The following is a 14,111-nucleotide window of genomic DNA, read 5'->3' as shown; positions in this document are numbered from 1 at the left end:
GTCACACGGGGAAGAAGTATACGCCTTACATGTACACTGATCGGTAGACTGTTTTTTATATGAGGTTAATAGCAATACTACCGCGGCTCTAGAGGCTGCTGAGGGGGAAACAGTTTACAACTGCTTAATAAATATTACGACTCCTCGCCCGAACGTACTAAGCCAATCTCTCATATTGACGGCATTTCCTCGTGACTGTTTCCTATGTCGCCGGGAATTTCTTTAGCCGCGGATATTCCTGCGTATGCATCGTACAAAGGACAGTCTGCAGAAACTGTCTGGGGAGTGTTTCGGCTTCCCTGTAGGAGGATCACATTGGTTGTGCAAAAACTGCCTGGAGACATGTTTGAAGCCTGCATATGTATGAAACAAGCCCGCTTAACTGTGTCACCGTGTGCGCAGAGAACTCCGGGTCTTTCTTTTATTACGTATTATGAGCCGTATGACTGCGGTTTTAGAATGCGTCGCGTCGAACCGAAAGCCACCGATTCTTCTTCAAGCTATTCGTCGGTTTCCTCGAAACCCCCAACTGGAAAACTCACATAACAATTCACCCGAAGGTCGGTCGGTGTAGAGAGTGCTTTCATCCACACACGCGCGCTCTAGGTCGGTGTGCATAAAGGCGTCACACGACGGAAAAAAACGTTGCAACACGTTTTCGCGATATTCGATGCTTCCTCATGCGACAAATCGACGACGGGAACATGAATCGACGAGGAGGAGAGTCTCTGCTTTTTTTCACTTGCGTCGGCCGAAAGATGTTCCGTGTGATTTCCTGCTACTCAATAATGCCGAGCTCAAAAAAAAAAAAAAAAGGTTACTAAGCCCCCAATGGACGCCTCAATAGACTTACTCAAGGGCTACTGCTAATCCGCACGTGGCTGTTGGGGCACGAGGATGTAAATAGGATTTGCAAGTACGCGCTCTCAAACAAAACACAATTTGTCGAAGGTGGTATACGGTCTTGCTTAAAACAACGACGGCGTGGCCTTATATGATCAGGCTTTCGTGATTGGTTCTTTTTCGTTCTTGGCAGCTAATTCCACGATCTCATTGCCTGCCGAAGAATAATGAGATGTTTCAGACGCGACACGCTCCGGCGTTTCCTAGGCTGTCGCAGGCTATAAAGACCTCATAATGTCAGCCGATTTTTGTACCAAAAGAAACCTTTTTTTTTTTCGTTAGAATTGATACTTAATGTTTACGTTGTGTTTGACAGGTTTAATGAAAGTGTGCAGGCGAGAGTTCGTATACGAACGAGTAGCTCTTTTTTTTCTTTTCTTCTTTTTGTTGTAAGTGGTACATTAGGTTCTAAACGCTGGTACCGGGTATATCTTATGTGTATGACTGACACATGTGAACCCACGCTGCACAAATAATGGTATACGCATAATTTCAGAGGTTTGTTTGTCGCAAGAGGAAGAATCAAAAACTGGAAAAAAATACTGTATCACTTTTTTTTTTTTTTCTCTCGTTATGTGTTCTGCAAACACGCATAGTTAGCATGTCTGTCATGTTGAGATTGTTACTTACTTTCTTTTTGTTCTTCTGCAAATGACTAACATGTGAGGTTAAAGTCAACAGGCTAGATGGATTAAATGTCACTAGATAGCGACCTGGTAGCTACTTTGACCAAACAGCACCTACAGTTTGTTTTATATTTTACCACGCAAATAGACGTCTTGAAGAACACGATCCCCCATACATTTTAAACAATCAATCAATTAGTTACTTGCTTGCAGCTATGTTGATAGAATATATAGGGACCACAACAAAGCTTAAAGTTCTTCACTCGAGAAGATTGGTCCCTAGTCCTGCTGGCAAAAACTAGAGATAAAAACATAAGCATTTAAAGAATTGATTTGTTGCGATAAAATAGAATTCAGTCAAAGTCAGTCCCAGTAAACCTCACGACGATACAATCCGATATATATGTGACAAACGCTGGAACTAATAAGAGATATTACTAGGAGCTTATAAGTTACCTGAAACCGTTCATAAACAAGTCGCTTTTTTTAAATTTTCCAAAATGCCCGTTACGAAAAGGGGAACGACGGCACAGAAGCCGGTTGTTGCTCGAATCAGGACGACTGCCGCATCGCTTTATGCAACCTTCGTCCACACAACTAATCGGGAATCGGCGCCGTCTCAAGGACTTGAATCGATTGCCCGGAGGAATGCAGCCTTACAGCGCTGTAAATACGACGCGACTAGACGCCACGTGATCCCTGAATCAAAGACCTCGTCTGGTGAATAACAAACATGCAGAGCATTCCACCTACACTCTCGGAAACATCTGCTTGTTATGATCCGTTTCACGATAACATTGACCGGAGAGGACGCTAGGATACATCCTAGTCAATCGAATGCCATGTAAGTAGTCACGTGACTTTTTGAAGGGGTGAAGCGACGCGCGGGACGCGTACTCATGGCATTTGTTCAGAGTGCTGATTGGCTGGGATCGCTCGTAGCGTTGCCTGCGGTCCATCGTAGGGTAAAATGGAGTATAGCTCGCATACTACGGCTGTGTTTTGACGTCCGAGTTCATGCGCTCATTGGAACGCCTTCAAGGTGTGGTACGTCGAAGGGATTAAGGAGAAATGTGTATGGCTTCCCAGTTTTAAGGTCTCTGCTTCTCCTTCGTGTAGTCTGGATGGCATCGCGTTAAGCCTACACCGGAATTGGGTCGTATACTCACCGTCAGTTAAGATCTCGTCCTCGTCCTTACGCGCGCTTTTTCCTTCGGAAGCTGTAAGCCTCTCGCCAAGGTAAAAGATTGGCTGATAAATAAGCGTCTTTCCGAAGCTCTTCGTGCATCCCCTAGGCTTAATAGTTTTCTTTAAACGCTCAGCGTTTCAAACAAAGGGGGAAAAAGAAAACATTCTACAATCTGAAGGCAAGGTTCTGACAAAGGGGAATGGGAGGAAGTTTCAGAAGGCTTTGCACCTGAAAAAAAATATATGTTTAGGTTTGTACTTTGTGATATAAACAGCGTTACCTAGAAAACGGACGATCATCAACTGGAACTGGCCTTCTTTATGGTACATAAAGAATACCAGGTTGTACAATGCAGTACAATGGAAGAGCGCAAAGATGCAAATTCGTACGGCACGCTTTGGCTTTGATTGACGTCACACCAGCGCAGCTCACTGATTGGACACCAGCGCCAATAGCGAAGCTTCGTACAGAACTTGCGCCCAATCTGAGCTTTGCTTTATTATGACCTCAGGTAAAGTGCACTGACGGCTACGTTATTGAATGGGCGAAGAAGAGATGGCCTGCTTCGCGTTATCAAGCTGGTGTTCGCTGAAGCATATGTATAGGCCATCGTACAGTTTACAAGCTAGTGGGAGACGTGCTGGCACAGAGCATGTACAGTGCTTTATCCATTCTACAAAATACGCCACAGACCTTGCCCAATTCCCACACTAAAGGCAGTGTTTCATAAACAGTAGTGGCATCTATGTGGCAGAAGCAGATAATTAAGTGTTTGACTAACTCTTATGTTCGATATTTTTGATATAATCAGATGTCTTAATTTTGAATAGTGAATAGTGATGTCTTCAAATAATAACGATGCGAATTTGAATTAGGGATCATCTACCGTGGCTTCATGTTTAAAACTGTTTTTGTAGCCGTCCAGTTAATGGCCCCCGAAACCTCTACTTGCTGTCTTACTTGCTGTCACCGAAACCTATGATTGATCGCGTTATACCTGCTTAAATAATTTTATTTATTCGTTTTTATTTGTATAACTAAGCATGTCGCTACTTACAACTTTTCAATTGATGCAATAGGTGTGGTTCGTTCGAAATAACGCGTCAGCAAAAATTTGACGAAAATGAGAACTAAATGTCCATTGCACAACGTTCTGCAAAAAAAATTTATTGGCAGCTGACTTTAATTAGGTTAAAGCTCTCCACTGTTTTGACAGGTACACGACATGGCCTGGAGTTTACAACTAACTGTATCCATCATCCCTTTATACCCTACTAGTTCGCTAACCTCTATCATCATACTGTTAAACCTAATCCCACAAGCTATCTTTTACGCAGTAATTGCAACGAAACTACCTCCTACATTCGTGATGACAACTGCGCAACGTGCGAAGAAAATCTTGGCTTAACAGGAAAGACTTATCTCGCGTTTTCATAGCATACGAATTCTTCACTATAAAAACCTATATAGAAAAAATTTGGACACAACTAATTACATTGTAAGCCTAACAAAGCATTGTGTTGTCTCGTTCCTACTCTTCGTCCCTGTCGTCAAGCGCTATTATGTTCTCCAACTTTTCTGAGAAGAGTTGTGCGCAAAAGACGAAAAGCAGGCGTCACTTGTGTCGGCTGCTTTGCAAGCTTTGGAAAGCAGCAAAGACGTTCCTTTAAAGGAAGTTCGTATGCTCGCCGCTAGGTGCCGTCTTTATGCTGAAAAAAGTTACGGCTCGTGGGAAGGAGCCAGAACATCTGCAGACATATAGAGGTTTGGGTACGTAAGCTGAGGGAGGTCTGTGAAAGGGTGCATGCGCAAATATGCACTATCCCAGAGGTCTGGGGGCAGTCACTTTAGACAGAGCAGCGGGTGGTGGACGCTAACCGGGTAATTAGGGGGATGAGTCGACGATTTCAGTAAGGCGTGATGGAAGTGAACAGGGTGGTGTATAAGGCTCGCTCTGACAGTTTTGCATGGGACATCCAGTACATTGAAGACACTGTAGGTTATAGGATTGGACGTCACGTCGTAGATTTTTTGGGGGTCCCGGAGCCCTGAGGGCACCGGTGTAGACGAAGTAAAATTAGGAGAAGTGACAAAGAGTAAGTGACATAAAAAGTGTTAGAGGAAGAAGCTTAGGTGCCAAGGTAGAGCAGATATGGAATACATAAGCACGCAGGAAGGTAGGAACAGGTTAATATGAGAAGAGATAGAAGAACAACTAGGACTGTAGGATTTAATGGTATATGGGTTATTTAAAATACATCTCAGAAGCGCGAAGCAACCCTCTTGCGATTCTGATTATATATGGGAACAGCGCAATAGAACGGAGGGCATCAAAAAAAGAGGCGGGATTGAAGCGTTCCAACGAGTACATCAACAGGTGCAGATGGTAAACCAATAAAGTTGATGGAACAGCTAAGACCTCAATATAAGGAAGGGCTAAGGAAAGAAGTTAGTAGCGTCATGAAAGAAACTGCCCTGGAACAATGGAGGCTAAGCAGAATGAGTTTAATATACAAGAAAAAGGCGGACAAAGCTTACTTAGCTAACTATTGTCACACAAACGTAACATCAGTAGTCTACAGGTTGGCCATGCATATTATCCAGGAGAGATTACAGGCATCCGTAGGATATGAAAATGTGATAGGAGAGCTACAAAATGGGTTCCGGAAAGACAGGAGGTTGGTCGACAATTTATTTCCATTAACAGAATGTATCGAGGTACCAGAAAATGAGTCTAGACCACTCTATTTATCATTTTTAGATGTTAAGGGTGCTTTTGACAATGTCCTTCAATCTAAGTTGTGAAACCTAATGAGGAGCTTAGATGTGGACGACAGTGTATAAAGACAACATGGTACTAATAACGCGGGAAGGAAAGATAACAACGCCAATAGAGATAAAACGGGGTCTTAGACAGGGATGCCCTTAGTCGCCATTGTTGTTCATGTTGAATCTCCAATGATTAGAGGAGAACTTAAGAAAATGCAATCTCGGGTTTGACCTTTAACGCGACAGACAAGGTAGAAAAATCAACCACTGCCAGTCATTACCGTGTGTGATGTATGCTGATGATATAGTGCTACTGGCCGATAGAAACATAGAGTTTTGGTCTCTAATAAATACATGTGGTGCAGAGGGCCACCGGTTAGGCTTAGATTTCACTAGTGAAAAATCAGCGGTCATGGTGTTCAATGATGACGGAATAGCAGAGCTAAATATACAAGAATTAGAGGTCGAGCAAGTCTATAAATACAAGTATCTAAGGTATGGATTCACGAGAGTACAGAATACCTCATTGAACATGCAAAAAGAGTAACTGGTTGGGGCAACAGAAATGCAGCTGTAATGAAAACTAGAACACTGTAGGACTACAGCAGGTAGGAGGTGGTGAGGGAGATGTGGAAAAGCTTTATGGTTCCGAGCATGACCTTTGCAGAGGCAGATTTGTGCATAAAACTCGACGTCCAGACAAGGCTAGAAATAAAGATACGTGGGGTAGGTAGATTGGCCCTGGGAGCAAATGTTAAAACATCGAACCAATCTATACAGGGCAGTATGGGATGGTTGAGGATAGGCTGAGAGAAATAGATTCAGAACGATGGGGCACAAAGATTTCTTAGCTATTTACACATGAGAAGCGTCAATACAAATGTAAGAAGGCGGACTAGAAAACTTAGATATAAATACAAGGGCAATAGCAGGGCGGTGGATCAGAAAATAAAGGTTAATACGAGAGTTAAAGAAATTAAGTGGGAGCTATGGGCAGCAGGCATGTAGAATAATTCGGTGTTGGAAATTTACAGATCGTTTAAGGAGGGCATTACTAAGGAACCTATCTACGACAATTCTAGGGGGAGCTGCTTCTAGCCCGAGTCGAAGACGGGAATGTTGCAGACTAAGACATATAGAGTTAGATATCAGGAAGTAGATACTGTATGTAGAGCTTGTGAAGTGGAGGAGGAGACGGCTGAGCACTTAATACTTTAATGTAAGTGGCTTCACCCTATAGAAGCCGAAAAGGCGACTAATTTGACAAGCGCTCCACAATTTAGAGACTGTGAGAAAAAAAATTGACATGGGAAAGGTGGAGATGTCCATGTTAAATTAAAAAAAGGACACTGGCTAGGTGGCGCAGGACACCGCCCGATTCAAAGGGTTCAACCTCATCAGTCCATCCATCCATCCATCCAGTCTTTAGGTTTAGAAGGCTGAAAATGTATGTTTTTTAGCACAGCGCATTGAGGTCGCAGAGAAGGAAAGTAGGCTACTCTGAATTGCAATTTTGAATATAAAGGGACCATATGAAAATGTATCTTATTAGTGCCCGTGGGTCATGATCAGCAGCTTAAAGGCAGAGGAGAAAATACTGGAGCTTTTTAAAAACTTTTACAGAAGTAACAGGGTAATAGTAACATAGGAAGACAATGCAACAAAGCCAGTTGAGGTAGAGGGAGGTTTAAGAGAATGATGCCCTTTATCACCGTTGCTCTTAAGTTTTACTTAAAAAGATTAGAGAAAAGGCTGGAGAATAGTGGTCGTGATTTTGACCTCTCATCCTACAGGGGAGGGTAAAAGATTAAACAGGCCTTACCGGCTCTTATATATGCGGATAATATAGCGATAATGCCTGATAAAAGTACAGATCTGCAGGAATTGATGAATATGTGTGATGCTGAGGCGAAACGTCTCGACCGAAAATTTGGTAACAATAAATCAGCTGTTATGATTTTGAATTATGATGAGAAGGAAGAGCTTAATATAAAGGAATTCGGGGTTAAAAAAGTGGACACGTATAAATAAAGGGGGATGCGTGTTCATGACAGTGTTAATTATCTTAGTGAGATTGAAAAATTTGTAATTGGTAAGGGCAACAGAAATGTAGTTGTAACGCTACATTTCTGTAGCGTTAAACATACATACCTGCTATAATTCCTTATGGGATTATAGCAGGTATGAAGTAGTGAGGAAAATTTTGAAGGGAATTATGGTGCCGAGTTTAACTTTTGTCAACGCAGTCCTGTATATGAAATCTGATATGCAAGCAAGGTTAAAAATAAAGCAACGCTTCGTGGGTTGGCTAGCGTTGGGAGCACATGGTAACACACCGATTTAAGGGATCTGGGGTTGTATGGGTTGGTCATTATTTGAGTGCAGCGAAGCTAGTACTAAGACATTGTTTAAAGATATACTAGAAGACATGGAGGAGGAACCTTAAGAACGGAAAACTTTTAGCTATTTGTACATGAAGGGCTTCGATACAAAGTAGAGGAAGCAAATAGAAAAATTTAGGTCGATATTTTTGGAAAATAATGGAGACGCAGATCAGGAAATGACAGTTAAGAAGAACGTTAAAGCAGCGGAGAGGGAAGTATGTTTAGTAAGGACGCAGATTAAATCGGCTCTATGGACTTAGAGAAAATATGATTGAGATTGCCAAGGAAAGTTGCTAGGAAAATTCTAGGGGAAACTCGTTGTTGTTTGAGGCAAGGACAGGGGTGTTGCGAACAAGGTAGTACAGAGCAAAATATCAGGACATAGATACAGTGCAAGGAGCTTGTAAGGAGGAAAGGAGACGACTGAACACTTAATACTTTACTGCAAAGGGCTTCACCCTGAAGTTGCTCAAGGTGATACGACTTAGCACAGGCTTTAGGCTTTAAAGGCAGCTACAGAAAAATAAACGCCTGGAAAGCGGAGATCGCAAAACACATTATCGGACTAGGGGTATAAGTCGACGAAAGAACAAAGTATTGTTTTTTTTTTTTTTTTTCATTTCAATCCTAGGGCTAAAAATGCCGACCGGGTTGTGTAGAGGCAACACCGTCGTACGGATGGTAACTTTCGGCTCTGGAGAGTGTTAGGTCAATGCTTGTGCTTAACGGCGATAGGGGATTCTATGTTCTTCTTGATTATTTCAAAATTTAATCGAAAATTAGTTGATTGTAGAATTTAGGAGCAGTCGGCTGGGTGGCGCAATCCGCCGCCCGATTAAAAGGGTTCAGCCGTATCCATCCTTTCAGTCACCCGTTGTATACAAGGACGGAAGTTACCTATACGTCAGTTCCTGGGAAACCGATATTGCGTATGTGCTGCGTGAATGTATCAAGCACGTTCGTTTTTTTTTTTTTTCATTTGTTATTTCATTTTCTTTTACATGTTTGTTTCAGATATGCTAGACCATTACAATATTAGCCTTCTGCGTGCTGTCGTCTTTGTCTAATGGGCTGTGCAATGCCTTCTGAGTGCATGCCACTTCTGCAAAATATCAAACGCGGCGCATACGCGAATGTCACTTGTTTGTTGTTTGCCCGACTGATAACCGCCAAACATCTGCATACCAACCTTTTCTTTTTTTTTTGCGAGGAAGTATTGTTTTGTTTTTGTTAGTCGCAGCCGCTGCAAACTTAAATTATTATCTAGATATGGGTCCATCAGATAAGGCGTTGCGGGGCCAAACGCGATTAATCTACATCTCTTTTGGCTCCCTCGGGAAAGGTCGCTGCTCCAGTGCCTCGAGGTTCCGACAGTTATATTCGCGTCGTTGAAGGTCTGATAACATAGGATAACATCGAACTAAATACCCGGTTGCGTCGGCGCCGCCGGTCATTTCTATAACTACGCTTTACTTTATGATGGACTGCAGCGGACGCTACGAGCCATTCCAGCCTTTCCAGCTCTGTTAACCTGACACGTGACTACGCGCCTCGTTGCGACCCTCCTGAAGGTCACGTGACACTCGCGCGGCGTTTGATTGGTTTCGATGGCTCGTCGCTTCCACCGCGGTCCAACTTGAGGTGAAACAAAGTACAGCCCGCGTCGCATTCGAGGCCGTTGTTGCAGTGTTCCATATGCGAGAGAGAAAGACGGACAGTGACGTAGATCATGTTACCGATGTCAGCTGAAACTGCAGCGGATGTTTGCCAGCTCTTTGTACTACCTCGACTGTGCCCTGGATTGAACTGTAGTTCCGACGCCAACGTGAGTGCGGCTGCAAAATATTTCGCAGTATTGTTTGTTTTGCATGGTGGAATGTCCGACAGTAGTTGCGACGGGTGAATCGGCTCGCTCCGACTTCAAATCGATAATTGCATTGTTTCAATTGCTCAAGGTTTCTACGTTGAAAGTCGTTATTGGCGACGCCTTCCGTGTAGGTAGGAGCTGGAAAATATGCCCGCTAAATTTAGCGTTATAATTTCTCTGCTTAACGTTATGACGTCACGGGACGTCATGACGTCACGTCCTGATGTTAAGGCAGGTGATATCCTTACGTCCATTAGGGTATTACGTCACGTGACACTGAATATCCCATGTCACGCGACGTCACGTCCCACAATATGACTATGACGTCGTGTGACGCCACAGTGCGACGTCACATGACTTTATGGTTGGTGTGAAGTGATTGTGTGGAGTCTGGATGCAGCAGGGAGTGTGCAGCACCTTGGCTGTCCCCCCCCACCGCAGTTCATTCGTAAAACATATCAACGACCTTAGAAATTGTTCTAAATATTGTCAGAATTAGAGCTTGTTAAGGTCTTGGAACGACGGTCGAATTGGTTATTTTAATTCACCATCTACGTTTAACTAAAGTTTAGACAGAACTCACCGTCTAGACGGAACGCGCGACCCCCACCATTTATCTTTCTGGTTGTCTTAAATCGAGGGCGATTCGCTCAAACTATACGCGCGTGTGAAAATGCGCAAAATACGAGAATCATGTGTATTCGCCATACCACACACAAATGCTCGCTTGAGAATTTGTGAATATGTGTATTATACACTTTTCTGCTGTATGGTTTCTCTAGGTATGCTGGTCACCACCGGAGTGTAGAGTAGTATAAGCATTCCAATCTTTGGTAATAATAAGATAACTATTAATAGGGACGCAATTACGATCAAACTTGTTTCTTTCTTATCTTTGTACAAGACTGAGGACCACCATAATCTAAATGCAAGTACTGCGACGTAATTAAGAGCGTGTCTCTAAGCTAGCAGACATTTATTTCTCATCGTATAATTAAGACCGGGATCCGAACTGGAGATAAACACAAAACGTGCAACTTTGTGTTTTTGCGTGTTTTTTTTAGCCTTTTTGTGTTTTGCTTTTATCACAGATAAGGGCTGCTGGCTTAAAAACGTTGAGCTATTTCTATTTCACTCCCTTATCCGGTGGCTCCCCTTCTGACAAAAAATATTCAGATTAATAAACTCAGCCACCCAATGTACGCTAATGTAAGGCACCTGTGCTAAATTTCGATCATATTTTATTGTTGGCGCGAGCATCCGTGACCCACGTCCTGGTCACGGATGTTCTGATTTTGAACTTGCCTCTACCCCTGGTAATATAATTTATAAAAAGCTCGTGATATATCATCCACGAAACAACACCGTATCCTGGAGCAATGTGCTATCTCCTGCCCCTTGACTTTAAGCCTGGCCGCTGTCCTATCCTCGCTCGTGACGTCACGGGTACATTTTTCACACTCGGGCAATACCCCTTTGATGGTAAGGCCGTAGTGCTGCACATTCGACGTCACCTAAGAAAGGCCAACGCGGAGCAGAAATTGAGCACGAGCACCAGCCAAGCGCAGACGCAGCACTCGTCTCCAGTCACTTAGCGTCGACTTTCTGTAGATGAGGCCGTAAATTCAGCACAACGGCCATGTTAAGAAGGGGGTGTTGCTGAAGGAACCTAAATACACCCTTTACGAAATTCACTGCCGTCTGGTGGGTCGAATAGCAGTTTCAATTTTGACAAGCTAATGGCGGTCAATAAATTGTACTTCATCGGGCACCGTCACTTTGGCACGCAAATGGAAGATGAGAATTTTGGTTCTTCAATCACCTCGTAATCTCCTTTCTTTATTTGTTTCAGTTTCGATGGTGTGAACATAAGAACTGACGACTACAAAGTGGCGAGTCATAAGCGCCTTGACAAAATTTTCCTTATCAAAAGGTTTAGATTTAAACTTGTGAGAATAAATTAGGGGGATCGGTGGCCGAGTGGGCTAGCGCACACCAGCTCGGAGCACGTGGAGGGAAAGCTCGCGCTACAGAACCCAGGGATCCTCGGCTCAATCCCCCTCCCCTGCCCGTTTCGATCTGGATGAGCATCGTACCGGCGTGCGGTCGTGTATCACTACTGTGGGGTGCATCTTAAAGACCCCAGGCTGGCGGTTGTACTGCACTGGCTAAATTGCTCATCTACAGCGAGTGACTCGTCGGAACTTTGAAATGGCTGACCAACTACACCCTGTATAAATAAATATCAATACAACCCCAATTACTTTTGAGAATAAATTGATTGGACTCCACTCCGAAATAAACGCTTACGCAGTCGTTGTATTTAAAGAATGGAGAAAAATTGGGCGAATTCGGTATGCATAATTGGAGCGTCGCGTTGTACTGAAGTCTAGAACGCACAGGCCTCCTATATCCTCCGCTTGGTCGTTGGTATTCTTGTTGTTGTGGTTTTTTTCCCGGAAGTCGACTTTTGGCACTTACCCATTGGGCGGATAGTCCAAGGATCTGAATGGTTACATAGATTTTTTTTTTTTTCTGTTCTTGATCCGCTTAATCCGCTTGGTGGTACGTTCCACTTATTTCTTCATCGCCCTCAAGAAGACCGACATTGGTTCGGCACAGATGCCGTATACTCAAGATGATGATAGTAATCACTATTGCCAGACTGAATCTCAGAAAGGGTCTAAGGGGACCGAAGGTTTCTTTACTTCATTTACAGCAGACAACTACAGGGTGTCACAAAAAAAAATTTACACGGTCTTTTTTACCGCAAAAATAAACTAGACATCGCCAAACGCTCATTCTCCGCCCGAAGGTAGCGCTAGAGGTCACAACCAGATGCCAAAGTTTCAGCCCGATCCGATAACTTAATCAAAAGTTATAAGTGATTTTCTGAAAATTTCAATGGGAAAATGGCGGCCGACGGTGTTTTCAAACACATGGGGCTCTATGGCGCCAGAAACTGAAAACAGGCAAAAATAGGCTCCATTTTCCCATTGAACTTTTCAGAAAATCACTTATAACTTTTGATCAAGTTATCGGATCGGGCTGAAACTTTGGCATCTGGTTGTGACCTCTAGCTCTACCTTTGGGCGAAACATGAGCGTTCAGCGATGCCTAGTTTATTTTTGCGGTAAAAAAGACCGTGTAAATTTTCTCTTGTGACACCCTGTGTATACAAAAGGCTATGTAAATACAAAGACGTCCGAGATCCCCCAACACTGGTATGCTGCCGCGGTCTCGTGCATTTTCTCGATCCGCGTCTCCTCTTCCTCGTCTTCTTCTGCGACCGGTTAGGTCACCAGCTGCAGGTCTAATGGTATATTCCCTAAGTCAATCAAGGCAGTTTCATCTTGAATATGTCAGCCACGCTCGCATATTTGCAGTACATTTCTTAATACTGGAATTTTTTCGGAGAAGATGAATATAGGGCAAGTCTGTACAATTCGCAAAAGTGGTTCACATAATAATTTGAGCTATAGAACTCTATCTATGCTTTTTAATTTCTCAAAAATAGTTTATAATATGTCAGATACTAACGTCTTATTACGTTTTGTGATAAACATAACGTCGTTACAAATCACAAGTATGAATTTTGAAAAACGCAAATCTAATGAAATGGAACTACTGGACAACATAGAAGATAGTTGGGAAACGTTTTTAGACTTCAAAAAAGCCTTTGACTCCATTAAGCACGACACCCTCCTGCGAAAACTGCCATTATACGGAATAAGAGGCAGAGCATTGAACTTTATAAGCAGCTACTTAGCACCACGTTTTCAATTTTCACCTCTTAATAACGTGCGCCCCCCACTAGCTGAAATTCAGTATGGCGTGCTGCATCAATCGATTATCTGGCAACTACTCTTTATTATGAACATCAATGACATTGCAATTATCTCGCCAAAACCTGATATAATTTTATATGCGGATAATACAATTGTATTTTTTCAGCAGTAAATGTTTAGATGCACTAGAAAGAGATATCGAAACTTGGCTAAATCGACAGAACTTTTGGTTATATTCCATTCAACTTCAGTAAAATACGTCAAAAAATAAATTTACAATTTTTATATAAAAAACATACGCAATAGAAAAAAAAATGTGTGTCTTCTCAATTTTCAAGTATTGAATGCGTGGAATCATAAAAATTTCTCGGTGTTTTCTTTTCACTCAAATTTAAGCTGGACAGCCCATGTGAGCGATCTCTAAATACAGATTGCTCCATCAATTGGTATAATTTTTAAATTAAAATATCTTCTTCCAGGGTGGTTAAAACGACTACGCGTATACATTATTGCTGATTCGCACAAAATTGTAACATTGTTTTTTTTGTTTTTTTTTGGTTTGGGTCACACCGAAACGAACTAACT

General features: G+C 42.7%; 1 protein-coding gene across 1 annotated transcript in view; it reads left to right on the top strand.

Annotated features, from left to right (window-relative positions):
- The first annotated feature begins 9,630 nt into the window (after window positions 1-9,630).
- LOC8029805 (DNA damage-regulated autophagy modulator protein 1) overlaps window positions 9,631-14,111 on the top strand; it is a 30,723-nt gene continuing 26,242 nt past the window's right edge. Inside the window, exon 1 of the mRNA XM_029995594.4 lies at window positions 9,631-9,696. The gene's annotated coding sequence lies outside the window, so the exon portion shown is untranslated. The remainder of the gene's footprint in view (window positions 9,697-14,111) is intronic.

The sequence above is a fragment of the Ixodes scapularis genome, unplaced genomic scaffold (assembly GCF_016920785.2).
Source record: "Ixodes scapularis isolate PalLabHiFi unplaced genomic scaffold, ASM1692078v2 PGA_scaffold7__128_contigs__length_106722199, whole genome shotgun sequence".
Classification (NCBI taxonomy): Eukaryota; Metazoa; Arthropoda; class Arachnida; order Ixodida; family Ixodidae; genus Ixodes; species Ixodes scapularis.
This window is presented reverse-complemented; position numbering and strand designations above follow the sequence as displayed.